This window comes from Sorex araneus, chromosome 1 (genome assembly GCF_027595985.1).
Source record: "Sorex araneus isolate mSorAra2 chromosome 1, mSorAra2.pri, whole genome shotgun sequence".
Classification (NCBI taxonomy): domain Eukaryota; kingdom Metazoa; phylum Chordata; class Mammalia; order Eulipotyphla; family Soricidae; genus Sorex; species Sorex araneus.
The window spans coordinates 65651126-65671764 of NC_073302.1; the positions used below are offsets into that span (position 1 = coordinate 65651126).

General features: G+C 40.3%; 1 protein-coding gene and 1 pseudogene across 3 annotated transcripts in view; one reads left to right on the forward strand and one right to left on the reverse strand.

Annotated features, from left to right (window-relative positions):
* KDM4C (lysine demethylase 4C) overlaps window positions 1–20639 on the reverse strand; it is a 432788-nt gene that overhangs the window by 272208 nt on the left and 139941 nt on the right. The window lies entirely within an intron of this gene.
* Window positions 19450–19575, forward strand: LOC129401526 (small nucleolar RNA SNORA66; annotated as a pseudogene).

Here is a 20639-nt window from a genome sequence, read left to right on the forward strand (position 1 = left end):
AGTATAAAAAACTATAGAAGCAAACAAAATCCAGAAGAGTTTCCTGAGCAAATATTATATGATTCTGGGACCTAGCAGAAAACAGGTGAAACATTCAGGGTAATTTGAGAAGGACTGAATTAAGAAATGGTACAAGGATAGGCAAAATACAGAAAGAAAAAAAAAAATAGAAGAGAACTGTACCATGAATCTGCTAACAGATAATGCTAGGGTGAAAAGGGTCAAGAGCAGGGACATACTTAGCAAAATCAGGAGATCCCCTCAGAGAATGGCCCAAAAGAAGTGTGAGCATGGGCTGTGTCTCTAGGCTGCCAACTCTCCCTCTTCTCCAGTATCCTGGCTGTTTCCACTGTCTGCGTCCAACCAGAAGTCAGAGTGAGACAGAGTCAGTTGTTAGATCAAGTTCTCTAGCATGAATACTCTGCAAGCAGGCATTTAAGTGAACCTATGACCTCCATCATGATGAATTCAAATAAACAAAAGCTGACACAACTATAATATACCTCCCCCTTCAAGGGTTCTGATTCTGTATATAAGGATAAAATTACAATTTATGCTTCCTCCCCACCCCTCGCTCCCTGTTTCTGAGTCATACCCAACAGTACTCAAGGCATACTCCTGGCTCTACTCTCAGGGATCACGTCTGGCAGAGATCGGAAGATGGGATGCCAGGGACCAAACCTGGGATGGCCATGTACATGGCAAGCACCTTACTCACTGTACTATCACTCAGACCTATAATTTACAGTTTGCAAAAGAAAAGCAAGCAACACTGCTAAAAATTATAAGAGGATTCTCAGAGTATCTGCAGCTTGTGAGAAGTTCGTGGTAAAGTTTGGTAAGATTTATGAGGTGTCTTGACTAAGGAGATGAGAAATGCTCCCCCCAAATTACTAAGACATTTCCAAATATCAGGAAGGAAAGAAACTATAGGTCCCACATGTCAGACTAGAGCTGTCACAAGAATCATCCTATTCTCAATCTCCTGACTCTGGTTCCTATAGATGCAAATGAAAAATGATGTTCTTAAAGACGGAGCGATACCCTTTTCCCCAAAAGACTATTCTGAAATCTATAGCCATTGACACAAAAAGTACTAGACACAAACAACAACAAAAATAGAAGTTTCTGAATTGGTTATATGACCAACATAAGCAAGGTCATCAAATTCCAATTCTCATAAGATTCGTAAGTTGTCCATAATATATGGCTGTTCTATATTCTATCACCTGATTCCAGAGTAAATAAACTCAAGAAGTTAATTTTTGTAATTCAATAAAGCTAAAATGTGTAACCTTTTGTCACCATAGTCAATCATCCAGAGAAACTCATGAATATAACTCACTATGCACCAAACCTTCACACAAGATGTAAATTGTGATCATTATAGACTCCAAAACTTAAAACTGTGCTCATAAGATATCCATTCAAATAAATATAAATATAATTTAGTTATAAACTGTTCAGAGTCACAAAGAAAAAAATACTTCATTAAAAACCACAAGTGTGAGGCTGGAGTGATAGCACAGCAGGTAGGTAGGGCATCTGCCTTGCACGTGGCCAACCTGGGTTCAAGTGACCCCTGTGCATCGCCAGGTATGACCCAAAAAGCAAAAAACAAAAACAAAAATACACAAGTGTGGGGCTGGAGCTACAGGAGAGCAGGTAGGGCATTTGCCTTGCACACGGCCGACCCGGGTATAATTCCCAGCATCCCATATGATGCCCTGAGCACGGCCAGGAGTAATTCCTGAGTGAAGAGCCAGGAGTAACCCCTGTGTATCACGGGGTGTGACCAAAAAGGCAAAAATAAATAAATAAATAAATGAAAACCCACAAGTGTGAACCTGATTCATCTCTTCCTTGTTGTGCACATAACTGTTTCTTTGTTGTCTGTGTGGTTTTTTGTTTGTTTGCAAGGTTAGGTAGCCAAGGGGAGAATGACAGTGAAGGCTCAGAATATCAACTGGATAAAGAAGGAGGTGAGCACATGAAGACATGAACAATCATGAAGAGTGGGCTTTGGGTATTTCAGCCCAAGCGTGTGCTAGAGCTGAGGTGGCCCAAGCGTGTACTGCAGCTTAGGTGGCAGAGGGCTCGAGCTGAAAAGACAGAAGTGGATGTCAAGAATAGAAGATCTGGAACTGGGAATATGAAGACATGGCACACAGGGAGAAACCAAGCACCCAAGAAAGACCAACGGAGAGGACAAGCTCACTGCAAGAGCGAAAGTCCTGTCTTGACCTGAGCAGCTATGATTCCTCAGGCTTTTCCAAACACCTCCCACAGCTTTGTGCTTGAAGCCTGAACTCACATCCACCAAGTCACGTCTGTCAAGGAAAATGATTCCTACTGGTGTGAGCGAGATAACCCTCTTCACTTCACTCAGCAGACAACCTAATGACCTAACTATCTCTAATGAATGGAATATAAATAAATCCTCCATTCCTATCGTTTCCTAAAAATCAGAGAAGCTTGAACGGAACTGGGCTGCTTCACTATAATCTGCAATCATTTAACCATCCACCAGGCAGAGAAGAGGATCCGGGAGCTCTGGGAGTCATTAGGACAAAATGGAAAAGATTCAAAGGTGATTAAAATTATTTAGAGATGCAACCTTATTTTGAAAAATTCATTCAATAGGTATGCAATATTCAATGTTTGAAATGGAAATAAATGAAATGGAAAAATCATGCTAAAAGCACTTGATGAGACAGATTTGGCTTCATTCAAATTTTATTTCCCCATACAAATTACCTTTCATGTACCTGGAACTAAATAATGTTAGCTAAATAAAATGTTTAAAAAAAAAATCATTTGGTCAAACAACTGACCACAGAAGAAAAATGCAGCTAGTAAAATTATAGATTTAGGGCCTTTGGCTAAATGGCTCATGGGGATGGGAGGCAGCTTTGCATGCTGGAGCCCCCGCTCAATCCTCAGTACTGCGTGGTGCCCTGCACATCCAGCAGGCAGCCCCAAAGCACAGCCTGGTTTGCAAATAAACTGCAAAATCACTGACTGTTGATTTTTCAAACAGTGTTTCAAAGAGTTTAGATTAAACCTTTCCCCAGAAAGTTTACAATGACTCCCCATAATACAAGTAAAATAGCCCAAATTTCTCTTACTTAATATTCAAAGTATTTTGTGACAAGAACCTACTGCTCATTCTACAAACACATCTCAAATCACATGGTTGTCAAAAACATTCTACCACATCTCTCCTCCACGTCTTCCTCTTGAACATCTCAAACATCTGTTCTTTCACAAAATGTTTCAGACCCTACCACAATGGAGTCAATCTCTCTTAAAGAAAAACTTACCAGGAAAACTGAAACAAATACTGATGCTTCCCTTGTACATATGAATCAAGATTAAAGCTACAATAAGGACCCAAAAAGCTCTATCAATTACTGCACCACTGAAGGAAAGATCAAACAAAACCAGATCATCTCCTTGTCCTGAATCAGGCAAAGGAATCTGTCTCCACACCTTTGTTCTTCTCCCCACTTCCCTTCCTTCTGCAGTTGCTGTTGCTGTGTGATAACAAGTGGGGAGCAGGAGGGGAAATTCAGCAGACCTGAGGGGCTGAGGGGTGTCACACAAACTTGGTTGCAACGTGCCCAATGTCACACTGCTATAGCACCAGGGATCACAAACAACAGTGCCACCAGGATGGAACTAAGCACGTGAAGAGATGCCTCTAGCTCTGGGCTCTCCCAGCTTCCAGCCCTAACGTCTTTATTCTTTTCCTTAAGGGTTAAAAGCTATCAAATCTTGGCACTAGAAGAGCATTAAAAGTGCCCAAAATAAGGACAATGACTTCCTAATGACAAAACTACAACAATCATTTTCTGTTTCTTGAATTTGAAAGGGAACTTAACCCCCAATCTCCAGTCTCCAAAGTGGCAGGCATCTCCAAATCCTCATCATGGTGGGAGTTAGGACAGAATACACTGCAAATGACTGCTATAGAGGAAGGTCAATTTCTTTTGTTCCGTCTCCCTTTAACCTACCATACAACCCACTGGCTGATTCAGGGAAATGTGAAGACACGCAGACAAACACTTTTAGGTAGATGACAGAACACAAATTTTTGCATAATCTAAGAAATAAAAATGTATAATATGCTTCTTGCCTATTTCTACAAGAAAAAATAAGGTGTGAGGCATTCAAGCAAATTTATAAAATGATATAACTTGGAAGCAACAAAGAAAGCTCTATACTGAAAAATACATCATTGGGAAAAAAATTCCATTTTGTAAATATTTTTAAATGTTAATGTTGAAAACAGTTCAATTAATTCCAGAATTTCATGTCTGCCCCATTCCCACAGTAATCTAACAAGCCTTAAAACAGTAAAATGAGCTCACCTACAAATCCAACCATGCGTGTCACAGGGATTTTAAGTCCTGCTCTTTCTACCTCAGCCAGCCCTGAGACACTTCCCTGTCAATCTTCAGACTTTGCAGAGGCTTTGCTGCCCAACCCTTTGCCCCCAGCCAGCTCTAGGGACCCATAGGCGCTCTAAATCCAATGAGATATACCCAGTGGTCTCAATAGAAGATGAATTCATGGAATATAAACACAGTGGATATTACACAGCTGCAGGAATGATGAAAACATGCAATTCTCTGCAACTTGGATGGAACAAGAGGATATGATGTTAAATAAAGCAAGTCAGAAGAAGGACAGATAGCAGGTGTTCTCCCTTACTTATGGTATACAGAATAAAGGATGAAGGATGCAAGGTAGTAAAGGGGAAGTACCTTGATTACCCTTGACCCTAGAGTATAGGAAGGACAGAGAAGGAAAGAAATCAAGGGAATAAGCGAGAAAGATGGATGGGAAATAACAGGGGTGGGTGAGGGACCCCAGGCACATGGATGGCTCTGTAGTATATAGCATACCTCTACACTATGCATGTGCCCCAGGTCCCTCTCCTTCCATTACAGAGTCAACAACATTAAAAGCATGAGATTCAAACTACAACAACCAAACTTTAAAATGTGCTTGACCAGGAAATATACACTGGTGAAGGGATGGCAGGGTGAGGACTGGGATGTGGGTGGCAGAAAATGTGCACTGGTGGAGGGATGGATGTTCCATCATTGTGTTGCTGAATCTCAAATGTGAAAGCTTTGTAACTCTATCTCACGATGATACAATTAAAAAAAAAATATGTGGAGTTCATGCCAAATTCAATCAGCTTAATCAACAGCTGAACAGATAGCAGTACTCCTACATTATTTAAAAAAAAAGACACGTAAAAAAGTGATTAATTCTGTTTTTATAGTGTCAAAGGGCACTGACACTGATAATATCTCTGTATTCATCATTATATACACTGATTTTACCACAAGTGGCACACCATAAGGATATTATTAGAGTACCACAGGGTGACCAGAGAACAGCTTACTCCTTTGTCACTATCTTCATCTTAGTTAATCTTTTAAGAATGAAAAAATAAGAAACGCTGTAAGCAAAAATTATAACTGGACTCTGAGCTCTAAACAAGGACAACAAAATAAAATTCAAATTTAAATACAGAAAGTGTGGTTGATCCTGAAAGAGTTCTTAGTATCCTGGAGCTTAATTTATCACCCATATACAACTGACATGCTTTTTTATTTCTACAGTAACAGATTCCAATTAAAATTGTACAAAATACCAACAATTCTGTTATCAGCTAATATCAGGGATGTCACATCACTGTTTCCTATTAATAGTAACTGTCTCAGTTTTTAATTCTACTTGAATTTATTATACTAAAGTATAATCTTGCTTTTCCCTAAATTCTTGTTTTTCTAGAAGAAAGAAAGGAAGAAGGGGAAGGAGGCAAGAGAAGAAAGAGAAGGATTTAGGGAAGGAAGGAACTAAAGGGAGGGACGGAAAGAGAAGAGGGAAGAGGAGGAAGAAAGAAAAGAGAATGGAGGGAAAGGAGGAGGAGGGAGGGGTAAGGGTAGAAAACGGAGGGGGACAGGGAGAAAGGGAGAGAAAAGTGGAAGGGAAGAGAAAGAAAGGAATCGGGAAGAGAGAAAAGGAGGAAAGAAGAGAAAAGGAAGGGAGGAGGGGAGCCCAGAAGTAAGACCTTTTTCAGAGCTGAGACCCATCCCATGAAGGGCCTCTGCCAAGACCAACCACAAGAATTGGGGGTGGGGGGGTTGTCCATTCCTTTACCTGCTAACAACCTAACCCTCAGAAGTACTTTGAAAGTGATTGGTATTCTTCCTCAGCTGCCATAAGACATGGACTAGAGAAGGACAGACTTCATAAAACTTTTTCAAGATAAATTTTTTACAAACTTCGCCTGACAGGATCTTAGATTACTTAAATGCTGCATTACATTAAAACAAACATGTTTGTTTCACCATATGCTTCAAGAATACTTAAACATTTTTCAAAGTTTTAAACCAATTTGCCTGCATTTAAATTTTAATACCAGAAGCACACTTTCACTCAAAAAAAAATCTTTTTTCAATTCATATCCCTGGGCAGCTAATTTTAAAAGAATGCAATCAACTTATATTACCTAAAAAATAAGTCTGAACATTTACTTTTCCTGGTATAACTGCTGATGTTTTGTTTACTCATTTGAAAACACAGAATAGAAATTGTTAGTTACTGATCTAAGGGTCTGACTCAAGAATTTCAGTCTTCACATTCCACTGCTCTTCAGAGGGAGACTACCACGTGTTTCCTTTATATTTTTATTTGTCAATTTTTTCAGCACATGGTAAGTCTCCACTGGTTTGCAACAATATAGAAATGCTACTGCATGAAGAAAAAAATTTAAGTACAGAGTACCAGGATTCTTATAATAGATCATAAAAATGCTGGTGGAAAAAAATTATTTTCTTCTCATTTCTGTAGTAAACTTAGTGCAAAAAGAAAATCTCATGGTAAATCTCATGGTAATTCATGAGGCATATACACACAGAGCTCTGGTAGTAAGCAGGGTTCAGAAGATATTAACACTTGCACTCTGACTAAGGCAGAAATACTGCCTTGTCTCATCACAGCTTCAGTTATACCCATGATATCAGTGAGGGTTTTAGCCATATACCCAAAACACAGTGTCAACAGAATTGAAAACATGAGATCGAAGTGGCAACCACTGAAACTTTGTATAATGTGCCTGTCAGCTAGACAGGCATGGGTGGAGTTGGGGTTTTGAGGGGGAGGGAATCTGGAAGGAAGTTGACACTGGTAGAGGGATTGGTGTTGAATTATTGTATGCCAAAAATCCAACTATCAGTAACTTTGTGAATCATGGCTTTTTAATTAAAAAAGTTTTAACTTAAAAGAAAAGAAACGACCTTGTGTAAGTAAAAATATCTTTGAATTATAGAAAAATAAAAATCATTGAACACACAAACCTATACACATTCCATCTCTGGTCATACTGTTGAAAAGGTTGTGTTTGAGATGCAGCAGTGAATCCCGGAAGACAAGCAGCTCACCGGGGATCTCTCCAGATCTCCCATGCAGAGCCTATTTCACTGGGGCTCCTCAAACAGAGTGGGTGTCCCCTCTGCACCCACTCCAGATGAACCCCTGGGGGCCACACACTTTCAGAAGAAAAACCCAGGTATGAGGGAACAGGCTCTGAAGATGCCAGGCCACATGGCAGAGAAGATGGTTTGTGTCTTCCCGTCTCCTGCCCCTTCAGGCTCCTGGCTGTATGGCCATTTCCCCCCTTTTTATTGAGTCACCATGAGATACAGCTACAAAGCTTTCATGTTTGATCTTCGGTCAAACAATCATCAAACACCCATCCCTTCACCAGTGCACAACACCAAAATCCCCAGCATCCACCCCCCACCCCCAGTTCCAAACCTTTCCCTGCCTGTGTGGCAGACAATTTTCCCCATACTCTCTCACGACTACCTGTGGCATATTCCATATGCCAAAAACAGTAACAACAAGTCTCACAATGGAGGGGCTGGAGCAATAGCACAGCGGGTAGGGCATTTGCCTTGCATGCGGCCGAACTGAGTTCAATTCCCAGCATCCCATATGGTCCCCTGAGCACCGCCAGGGGTGATTACTGAGTGCAGAGCCAGGAGTAACCCTTGTGCACCACCAGGTGTGACCCAAAAAGAAAAAAAAAGTTTCACAATGGAGATGTTACTGGTGCCTGCTCAAGCAAATAGATGAGCAAGGGGACAACAGTGCTACTTCCTCTCTACTTTGGTCACATATGATATTTCGACACCAGTCCCACCACTACTCAAACCTGCCAAAAAGGCAATGCTAGATTATTTGTTTTGTATTGCTTGTTATGGATAGAATGTACTGTCCAGGAAATTCGGTGTCGTTCTCTTCTGGGAGCTCTTTAGTGTATAGGCTCTGGGTCTTGGCTGTTGATGAGATTACATGGCACTGGGGGCAGTTTGTGGGTGTGACTGCCAAGCTACTGGAAAGCTGGGGACTCTGAGGGGAGGAGGCCCAGTCTCAATCCAAGCAGGTTTGGAGGACTCAGTCACAGGTTCCCACAAATCTGGGTTTTCTTGGGTGAGGTTCATCCCGTCTTGGGTGAGGCTCGTCCAAGCGTGTGGACAGTGGCGTTAAGCATGGCAATGGTTGGGTTCTGGAGGTTTTCGGCTGCTGGGGTTCTGTTTGGGAAAAGGAGGGAAACTCAACCCACCCCCCTCCGAAGTGGTTTGGACCATATTTAACTCACCACCAGCCTTGATCCAGAGACTTACAAATAAATCTCAAAATGGATTAGCTCTCTAAAGAGATGTCTCTGGACCCAAATCATTTACATATTTAGAATTTCAGGAGCACACACGACCCCTCACAATATTCATAATAAGCAACAGAAAATAAATTATCTAGATTCTGCCTGTGGCGGACAGGCTTGAACGGTGGTGGGAAGGTATAATGGTGGTGGGACTGATGTTGATACATCAAATGTAATCAATTAATGTGAACAACCTTATGAAAATAAAATTTAAAAAGAAAAAAAGAAGAATGAAAAGGTTATGTCTAAGCCTATTACCTAGCAGATTAAAAAAAAAAAAAACAAGTAACTAATTTTGGACATGGGTTTTCCACACTGTCACAAGCTCTGAAGTGCATTTTTGTTTGGACCCAGTGTTTGATTGAGGTTACTTGTGCTCCTTCTACTGTGTTGACTCTTATCACCACCTCAGAGAACAGCAGTTCGCAGCACTGTGAGGAAAACAAGTGCTGTGCGTATACTCTCTCATGTAACATGTAAAGCAACTCTAGCAGTTAAATCCGAATCCTATTAACCTACTGGTGAGGGTCAGGACCCTGCTGACAGCAGGACTGAGACTGGAAATTCAGTGTACAGCACACTGAGCACAGCAACAGAGATCCAGGAAAAGGGCTGCAAAGGTGTGTGTGTGTGTGTGTGTGTGTGTGTGTGTGTGTGTGTGGCGGGGGGCGGGGCGGAGCAGGGGTGGCAGGGAGAAGCAGCAGGCTGGCACTAGGAAAACAAGAGCAGCAGGAGGAGGAATAAGCAGGCAGGTGGCCTCACAGGTGGACGGGTTCTGCCCGTAACCGGAGAAGAGCTCGAGCAAAGTCATCTGCACAGGTCCATTTGGTCCCAACCTCCAGGGGGAGAACAAATTTCAGAACTAGATTCCTTATCTTACCCACTCAGAGACCTCAGCTCGCTCACAAAATAAGGAACCTGACTTGGGGCATGGGGGTGCCAGGGCCAAAGCAGGAAAGGCACCCTGGAGAAGAATGGCATTAAGTTGTAGGATATCATTGGTTTGTCCTTTCTCCCTTGCCACAAAGAGTTTAGGTTTATCTGGTAATACCCATCACAGCGCTCCTGAAGCACCTCCATTCCTCTGTGTTTATTGGAATGTAGCTCTAAACATTTTAAGACAACATTAGTATGTCCTGTTCCCCTTGCCACAGGAAGTTTAGGTTTATCACAGTGCTCCTGAGGCACTTCCATTCCACTGCGTTTATCTGTAAACTCCTCTCTATGCTCTCTTCCCCAACCAATGTATCACCTTTTCCCCAATCAGTCTCTGTTAACTTGTAAGGTCAGATTCCTCAGAAACCTATGATTTTATATGTATGAGTGAAATGTATGAGCCTTTCTCCTCTACTTATGTCTTTTGAATAGTTTACTTTAAAACAATGCCCTTTTTGTATAGACACAGGAAGACAATCAATATTGTGCTTTGTAACTTGGGATTTAATTGGCTTTGAATATTATTTCCTCCCGGGCATCTGCTTTCTTGACTTAGAACTCAGTTGCCCTTAGTTCCTAGCAACCCAAAAGCAGGGTCCTGACGAGGGACTGAAAGGACCCCAGGAAAGCTATGAGCTACCCTGGCATCAATATGGGCCAGGCCAAAGTGCCACGATTCTTAACTATGTTAAGAGCTTGATCATAGACAAATACTGTCATGATCCAAAGGTAACGATACTAGGACCCTGCTAGGGATAGGAGAAAATAATCTGGCCTGAGCACTGTAGTCTGAGATCAAGATGACCCCAGGGGAGCAGTTCTATAAGTTTAATGTATCTCTTACTGTGTCCATACAAAATGATTAATATTATGAATGTATGCTTGTTGGACTAAGGAAAAGAGAAACGCACCCCTATATGGTATTTAGCCCTTAGGCAGGTCATCTTGCTGTATGAGAATCTATGCTAGAAACAGCATCCCCTGAGGAAAAGAATTGTAACCACAACTATGTGTAAGCCCCAACCCCTCATGCTTGGGGATTTAACTAGGCTGTAAGTGTGGGCTGGGGGGATCCAGATACAGATCCAGATCCAGAGCAAGCAGGAGAATGAAGTAGCATGGAGGCGGAAGAAGCAAGAGGAGAATCAGAGGAGAATGGAAATGAGAATGGAATAAACTGCAACTGAAACCAACCAGCCTGGCCCTGGTTCCTCATTGCCATCAACCTTCCCGGGGTGGGGGAAGCAGCGTTAGACTACTGAACTCGGGCGGCGGGTGAGAGATAGAGTGCTGCTGTCCCTTTTTTGTGATCACACATTAAGTGACACCTAAGAAGATATCAGTCACACTGTCCCGGGTGGGCAAAGGAGGATTAGTGTGGCTTCTTCTCTCATGCTAACAGACCCAGTCCCTCTGGCCAGATGCAGGGTGTGAATAATCAGCTATGTGACAGATTCAGAAACACAACCATCAAAAATCCCAAGTAAGGCTCCCCAACCAAAACACAGTAATTGAGATTCTAGACACAATAAAACATTTTCAGGCACAGGAGATTAATCAAATCTTCTGCTTAAAATATGAACATTTGATAGAATTGGTAGCATTACTAAAGAGGATAGATTTATTTAACACAGGTAGGAAGTGAAATGTACCATGAGACACGTGGGTGTAAATTTCAACTACTTAACACCACTAATTCTCACTTCCCTAATATACTTGGCCTGCTCTCTTAATCAGGGTACACAATATATCAAAATCATAAAGTGGCTTAACAGCACTTTCATCACTATGAATATCAGATACAGTTACACTCTCATTTATACTTCTTTCTGTAGCTGAAGACAAGTAACTTACCCAAAACCTTAAAAATCCAACAGATTCATGATTCTGGTGGTGACAGGGGATGGATGTTTTGGCTCTGGGTTTTTTGGGAGAGGGGATCTTTATTTTTGGTTTTCAGGGCCACACCCAGTGAAGCTTAGGAGTTACTCCAGGCTCTATGCTCAGCAATTGAGTGGGGGGGACTACGTGGGATGCTGGGGATCCAACCTAGCTCTACTGTGTGCAAGGCATTTGCCCTACAAACTGTCTTATCATTCTGGTCCCAAATTACTGATTCTGATCACCAGATTCCTCTTCTGTGATATTATTTCAAACTACCACTCCAGTGTTTTTAACCTCCATTTTTTTAAGTATTTTATCAACAGACCTACACTAAATATTACTAAAATCTATACTTGAAATTTTATATTGACCTGGAAATAACAATGATACGATTCTTTTTAAGATAAAATTTGGGGGAGATGCAGCTGAGTGCTTGGCCTTGCATTTGTGAGGTCCTGGGTTCAATCTACACAATGCAAATAATAATAATGAATAACTAAATAAATAAAGCGCACAAACATTTTTTAGCAGGCAAGTTAACATCTCAAGGGTTGGAACCCGTACTTTGCTAATAGGAGTCCAGAGTTTGATGTCAGTATAGCATGGTCCCCCACAAACACCCACCATAAAGGAGTCCCTGAACACAGCACTGGGAGTAGCCCCGTAGCCTCACCAGATGTGATCCCCTCTAAAATGAAGGGGTCAATAATAGAGCGCCTACTTCATGTGTATGAGGACCTAAGTTCAATCACCAGGACCTGAAATATCTTTCAATAATTTATAAGTTAGTGCATGTATACCTTTAAACATAAAAGGAAATCTAGTTTTCATTCTAAAAAATATGTAATAAATATCAATAAATACAAACCCATGCCATTTTTAATGCTAATTATCATTCCATACCATGATGTCTTCCACTACTTCTTAGTGCTGAGTATTTACTTGATAAAAATTTTATTTCATCAACCCTGTGAACCGAATATACAGATGCTTGTGTAATATCCATAATATCCACAGCATAATTCTCAGCCATGGTATATAACATCACACGACATACTTCTAAGGCAAATGGCCTGGCAGTTGAACTGATTTGCACAACCAATTACATAACTACTTTTTTATTTTTTTGCTTTTTGGGTCACACCCAGCAATGCACAGGGGTTACTCCCGGCACATGCACTCAGGAATTACTCCTGGCAGTGCTCAGGGGACCATATGGGATGCTGGGAATCGAACCTGGGTCAGCCGCGTACAAGACAAACGCCCTACCCACTATGCTATCGCTCCAGCCCCAATTACATAACTGATTTACAAAATACATACTAAATGTTTTGAGGGGTCAGAGAGAGATGAAAAGTATGGGTAAAGTACTTGCTTTGTTTGTAGCCAACCCAAATTCAATACCCAGCAACCCATATGATCCGCAGAACACTGCCAGGAGTGATCCCTGAGCACAGAGCCAGAAGTAAGCACTGACACCAGTGGGCGTGGCCCACTGAAAGGGTAAAGAAACCTGTAGGCCCACCATAGTAAAAGCACAAAATGAGAAGGCCCTGCTTACGACCACTTCCCAGGGCAGATCTAAGAAGCAAAATGCAGTAATGCATCTCCAACGTCTGCAATGGTGCCATGTGAGAGCATGGGGACCCAATTTGCTTTAAAGATTTACTAAATGTCAAGATTTCACAAGAGATGACAAGCATTTATTACATGCCATGTGTTTACTCACTATGCTGGTAATTATCATTACATCATTTACTACTTATATGATATTATTACCCAGTTTATATATGTCTTCCACAAAATGATTTGATTTGTGAACAACAAAGTCAGAATTCAAGCCCAGGCAGAATAAATGAAATGTCTTCACTTCAAAACTAAATTCTAAATAATGTCCTTAATAAGACCCCTTCCTTACCTCCCTATTCCAAAAGCAGCAGAGACCAGACAGAATTCAGGAGAATCCTGTGTTAAAGTGTGTAATGGAAACTCCCATTTCTACCAAAGCCACTTTCTCAACCATGTAGTTTCTGTGGTTCCTTCGGCACAGATGTGTCCTCTCCCCATTTCCTTGAAGTTACAGTAAACTGACAAGACAGGGTCCAGTTCAGATGCTTCACTGAAGTCCTTCCCAGATATGCCCATTTCACGCCCAAGAATGTGCAAGAATGAGAGGTACAGGTCCCTTCACAAACTTCTACTTAAGAGCTTAGATGCTTTACCCCAATCATTTATTCTATTTTTGTGACATGCATATGTTTTTATGCACATATGCACATCCCCCTTCACACAGCGATTACACTGTTAGAATGATCTGACCTGGGAACAGCTTGCAACAGATTTGAAAATGAGTGATAATCTTATTTCACTAAAGAAACACTTCAATTTGATATTTCAGGGTAAATACAAATACTTCCTACACATAAAACAGGCATTTCTTTTAAGAAACAACTAATCCAGAATAAATAAAAATAATAATAATATAATTGTCTCTTATTGTATATAGTTATAATCACTTTTATCATTTTTCTTTCATAAGATATAAATACAAATTTACAACTAATAAATATATTTTGAACCCTGTGTCGAAGGTCAAATATAAAAGGGAAGTGTACCACTAGGTCATATGTATGCCTTCCAAGACGTCGCCGAAAAAAATTATGAAGATTTACTGCCCTCTGCTGGTACCTGGTATACATTACCCGTGCATCTTGAATTTAACTAGAGAAATGAAATCTATTAATATTTAAGCACCATTTTCCATAATACAATTTACACAGTCTAATAGTGAGTTTTGATTATATAAGTATGATAAATACACATATCGTACATGTCTTAGTGAAAATCAATATGCAATTGCCAGCTTTTTTACTACAACAAATACAGAACATGAACTATATACTCTCCGGGAAAAGTTCCAGAACAAATTTCCATCCGCTCAACAATTCTTGAATAGAAAATGTGTATCAATGCTGTCTATTGTCATTTTGGAATCAATGAGGAATGTGACCTTAGTGATCAATAGTAACTACCAAACTGAAGTTTGGATTGCTTCCAAGTCCCGTAAGAACACAGAGCACACACTGATCACTGAGCTCCTCTCCAGTGAGATTTGGGTCACGAGCTAAGGATCCTGAAGGAGACAGATTTTATTTTTTTTTATTTTAAATTTATTTATTTTTAATTAGAGAATCACCATGAGGGTACAGTTACAGATTTATACACTTTTGTGCTTATACTTCCCTCATACAAAGTTTGGGAACCCATCCCTTCACCAGTGCCCATTCTCCACCCTCCCCAATCCCATCTCCCCCCCACCCCACCCTGCCACTGTGGCAGGGCATTCCCTTCTGTTTTCTCTCTCTAATTAGCTGTTGTGGTTTGCAATAAAGGTGTTGAGTGGCCGCTGTGCTCAGTCTCTAGCCCTCATTCAGCCCGCAACTCCCTTCCCCCACATGGCCTTCAACTACAATGTAGTTGGTGATCGCTTCTCTGAGTTGCCCTTTCCCCGGAACGTGAGGCCAGCCTCGAAGCCATGGAGTCAACCTCCTGGTACTTATTTCTACAGTTCTTGGGTGTTAGTCTCCCACTCTGTTATTCTATATACCATAGATGAGTGCAATCTTTCTATGTCTGTCTCTCTCTTTCTGACTCATTTCACTCAGCATGAAACTTTTCATGCCCATCCACTTGACTACAAAATTCTTGACCTCCTTTTTTCTAACAGCTGCATAGTATTCCATTGTATAGATGTACCAAAGTTTCCTCAACCAGTCATCCGTTCTGGGGCATTCGGGTTTTTTCCAGATTCTGGCTATTGTAAACAGTGCTGCGATGAACATACATGTGCAGATGTTGTTTCGATTGTACTTTTTTGCCTCTCTGGGATATATTCCCAGCAGTGGTATTGCTGGGTCAAATGGGAATTCAATATCTAATTTTTTGAGAGTCGTCCAAATTGTTTTCCAGAAGGGCTGAACCAGTCGGCATTCCCACCAGCAGTGAAGAAGGGTCCCTTTCTCCCCACATCCTCTCCAACAGCGGTTGCTTTTGTTCTTTTGGATGTGTGCTAGTCTCTGTGGTGTGAGGTGGTATCTCAAAGTTGTTTTGATCTGCATCTCTCTGATGATTAGTGATGCAGAGCACTTTTTCATGTGCCTTTTGGCCATTCGTATTTCTTCCTTGGTAAAGTTTCTGTTCATTTCTTCGCCCCATTTTTTGATGGGGTTGGATGTTTTCTTCTTGTAGAGTTCAACCAGTGCTTTATATACCATTGATATCAACCCCTTATCTGATGGGTATTGTGTAAATATCCTTTCCCATTCTGTGGATAGTCTTTGGATTCTGGTCACTGTATCTCTTGCGGTGCAGAAGCTTTTTAGTTTAATGTAGTCCCATTTGTTGATCTCTGTTTTTACTAGATTGCTTAGTTCCGTGTCACCTTTGAAGATAGCTTTATCTTCAATATCGTGGAGGGTTTCGCCGACCTTGTCTTCAATGTACCTTATGGTTTGTGGTCTAATGTTGAGGTCTTTAATCCATTTTGATCTGACTTTTGTGCATGGTGTCAGGTCAAGGTCTAAACCCATTTTTTTGCATGTGGTTGTCCAGTTGTGCCAGCACCATTTGTTAAAGAGGCTTTCCTTGCTCCACTTCACATCTCTTGCTCCCTTATCAAAGATTAGATGGTCATACATTTGGGGTTGTGTGTAGGGATATTCCACCCTGTTCCATTGGTCTACGGCTCTGCCTTTGTTCCAGTACCATGCTGTTTTAATTGTTACTGCTTTGTAGTAAAGTTTGAGGTTGGGGATGGTGATGCCTCCCATCATCTTTTTCCCAAGAATTGTTTTAGCTATCCTTGGATGTTTGTTATTCCATATGAATTTTAGGATTGCTTGATCCATTTCTTTGAAGAATGTCATGGGTATACTTATAGGGATCGCATTGAATCTGTATAATGCTTTAGGGAGTATTGCCATTTTGACAACATTGATTCTCCCTATCCACGAGCAGGGTATATGTTTCCATTTCCTCATGTCCTCTTTGATTTCATGGAGTAGCGTTATGTAGTTTTCTTTGTAAAGGTCTTTTACTTCCTTGGTTAAGCTAATTCCGAGGTACCTGATTTTCTGGGGCACGATTGTGAATGGGATTGCTTTTTTCATGTCCCTTTCCTCTGCCTCATTGTTTGCATATATGAAGGCCATGGATTCTTGGGTATTGATTTTGTAGCCTGCAACTTTACTGTATAAGTCTATTGTTTCTAAGAGTTTCTTAGTAGAGGTTTTAGGCTTCTCTAGATATAGTATCATGTCGTCTGCAAATAGTGAGAGTTTGATTTCTTCCCTTCCTATCTGGATGCCCTTGATCTCTTTTTCTTGTCTAATAGCTATCGCAAGTACTTCCAGTACTATATTGAAGAGGAGTGGTGAGAGTGGGCATCCTTGTCTTGTGCCTGATCTCAGAGGAAAGGCCTTGAAGGAGACAGATTTTAGAACATCTCTACCATGTGGCTATCAAGGCATCCAAACATAAATTTAGCACTCTCTCTAGAAAGCTACATTTAAGCTTGTAAGAACAATTTTATTGTACAATGAATGGAAATTTCAGTAGCACAGAAATAGTGCGTGAAAGATGGAAGTTCTCTGTTTTATACACCTCAAATTATACACATCATAGAGCACTGAAATTAACCATAAATACTCTTCTATATCTCTTTCCTATCAATTTGAATACTTTTTTTAAAAAAGCATCACACTATGTATTGATTAGCTCAGTGGTTATTTTACTTAACAAATTTCGAAGACTGTCATTAGATATATACTTACCTGAATGTTTTTCACAGTGGTGCAGTGGAATGCCCTAAAAATACATCGGCTAGTAGAGCTATATCTTCAGAATGATTTTAAATAATGGAGGAGGATCTAATAAATAGGCGTGTTTAAACTGACTAGAAGGGATAAAGATATAGCATATAGCAAGTAGAACGCCTTCCTTGCACAAAACTGACCTGGGTTCAATCCCCAGAACTCCATGTGGTTCCTAAGGCCCACCCTGAGCGATCCCTCAACACAGAGCCAGGAATAAACCCTCAGCACAGTTGGGTATACCCCCACCCACCCATAAAACATAAACAGACGGATTGTTCTAGAAACTTTGATCTTTATCATAAATATGACACCGTTTCCAGGAAATAATATAGACATTATATGCCAGACACATAAACTAGTATTGTACAGTGAAATTTTTGATTCTTCAAGCAAACATTGGTAGCAACTTGATTCTACACTCACTTGAGTCTACAACTGTACACAAACAACTATATCAAAATATCTAATACCAATGCTATCCATTGTCCAAAGAGAAATCTATAGAAGCCAAAGGGTTTTATGCTCTGGGGGTAAATGTGCAGCATGGGTGGAAAACAGTGATAATTAATGTTACATAGTGAGCATGCAACCCTAAGAATAACACCCTCAACTACGTAAGGTTATTTATTTATTTATCTATTTATTTCTTTTTGCTTTTTGGGTCACACCCAGCGATGCTTGGGGGTTTATCTGACTCTGCATTCAGGAATAACTCCTGATGGTGCTCAGGGGATCATATGGGTTGTGAGGGATAGAACCTGGGTCGACCATGTGCAAAGCAAAAACCCTAGCCACCATACTATATTCCAGGCCCAGAAGCTCATTCTTATCAATCCTAAATTTCACTGTAATGCCTATAGATATTTTATAACTCATGTACAGCTGTACTCTCCTCTTAATTTTACTACTGCAGAAACTAGGCCCTAGGAACTTTAGTTCAACAGAACAAAACTACTGATAAAATGAAATAAAAAGTTATAATTTTTTCACTCTTTCTACAAATACTTGGAGACACTGAGACACAGTGCAGAGAAAATATTAAAGTTTAAGAAGCCCAAGGCTTTATCTTCAGGAAATTATATTCAATAAAGACAAGATACATAAATAAAACTTGACAATGAAAGGCTAAAAATTATAAATAACAACTAAATTTCTACTGGGATTTAGTGGAAAAAATAGGTTAGATCAACTATATGATATGATGGGTTTTCAATACCTTATTTGGTGGGTTATCTTTGAATTTCATTTGTAGTAAACATTTTTTAATTACAGTGTTTATGGAGGGAAGGCACACCTGTGATGACTGGGAGCTACTCCTGACCCAGTGCTCAGAGGTTGCTCTCTGCAGTGGTTGGGTGGCCACATGGAGCTAATGATTAAAATCAGGTCTCCTGCACACAAAGTATGTTCTCCATTCCTTAATTATTTTTGTAATCCAAGACAACAACATTGATTAAACATTTTGAAATTTTAAAATGATACTTCTTACAACCATAAAGCTACCCCATGTTTCCTCATAAGTTGATTCTTACTTTATGCCAAAGTTGACATTCCCAAACTGAAAATACAGGCAACTCTATCCATATCTCATATTTCTTTGAAATTCAACGTGTTTAGCTTTGCTCTGCAATACACAAAATTCCAGTTCAACACAGATAGATTGAGAGAACAGATATGGACAAGGACAAAAAAAACTATAAAGCCCCAAGAAAGGCTTCACAGGAGCCATGAGTCCACAGATAAATAGCTTATACAAGAATGTAAACCTGTTTAGGGGACAAATAATAGTCCCACTATTCAGAGCAAGGAAAAGTGATAAATATGGAATGGGGTAAAGAATGTAGATTGAAAGTCTATATATATAGATAAAAAAAAAAAAACTTTCTTGCCCAAAAGCAAAAGCATGGACAAAGAAATCACAGGAAAGATAATCATCTTCTGCTTTAATGAGTTCAAAAAAAATAGAATCCCACCTAGACTTCTGTGAATCCTACAAAAGTGAATCTCGTACAAATTCAATCTTTAACTCTCCATGATGTTGTAGATGTGAGAGGAACCATGTTTGCAAAAGTCACGGCAATGACAGAAATCCGCAGGTCTTACTGGGGTTGTCTATTCTATCCTAGTACTGGGTAAAAAAATATCTTTCAATCATGTTTCCCTGAAGTTACAGTGATATAGATAGATGATAGATAGATAGATAGATAGATAGATAGATAGATAGATAGATAGATAGATAGAAGATAGATAGATAGGTAGATAGATAGATAGATAGATAGATAGATAGATAGATAGATAGATAGATATAGACATATGTCTAAACATATAAGGACAACTACAACTTGCTAGTGAAACAGAGTGGGAAATCAGGAAGGCTATGCTTCATCCATGGTCAGCAATGGAGGAAAGGAAGTCCAAGAAGAACAAAGTGAAACAGGCATTTCAATCCCAGGACCATAACTGCTGACTTATATAAAAACAAACCAAAAATACTCCAAAACAATCACAAAACAAACAAAAAGGATGTCTATAGAAAATAAAGTCAAGATTCAGGGCAGTAATGTGTAATAATATTTGTATCAATTAAAAATAAAAAGTGTTATATGTTCATCGCAGCATTGTTTACAATAGCCAGAATCTGGAAAAAGCCTGAGTGCCCTAGAACAGATGACTGGTTGAAGAAACTTTGGTACATCTGTACAATGGAATACTATGCAGCTGTTAGAAAAAAGGAGGTCATGAATTTTGCATATAAGTGGATCAGCATGGAAAGTATCATGCTAAGTGAAATGAGTCAGAAAGAGAGAGACAGAGAAAGATTGCACTCACCTGTGGAATATAGAATAACAGAGTAGGAGACTAACACCCAAGAATAGTAGAAAAAAGTACCAGGAGATTGACTCCATGGCTTGGAGGCTGGTCTCACATTCTGGGGAGAGGGGAACTCAGAGAATGGAACACCAAGTAAAATGTGGTCAGAGGCCATGCTGGGGAAGGGTGATGTGTGCCGAATGTAGACTAGAGACTGAACACAATGGCCACTCAACACCTTTTCTGCAAACCACAACACCTAATTAGAGAGAGAGAACAAAAGGGAATACCCTGCAACAGTGGCAGGGTGGGGTGGGGGGAGATGGGATTGGGGAGGGTGGGAGGGATGCTGGGTTTACTGGTGGTGGAGAATGGGCACTGGTGAA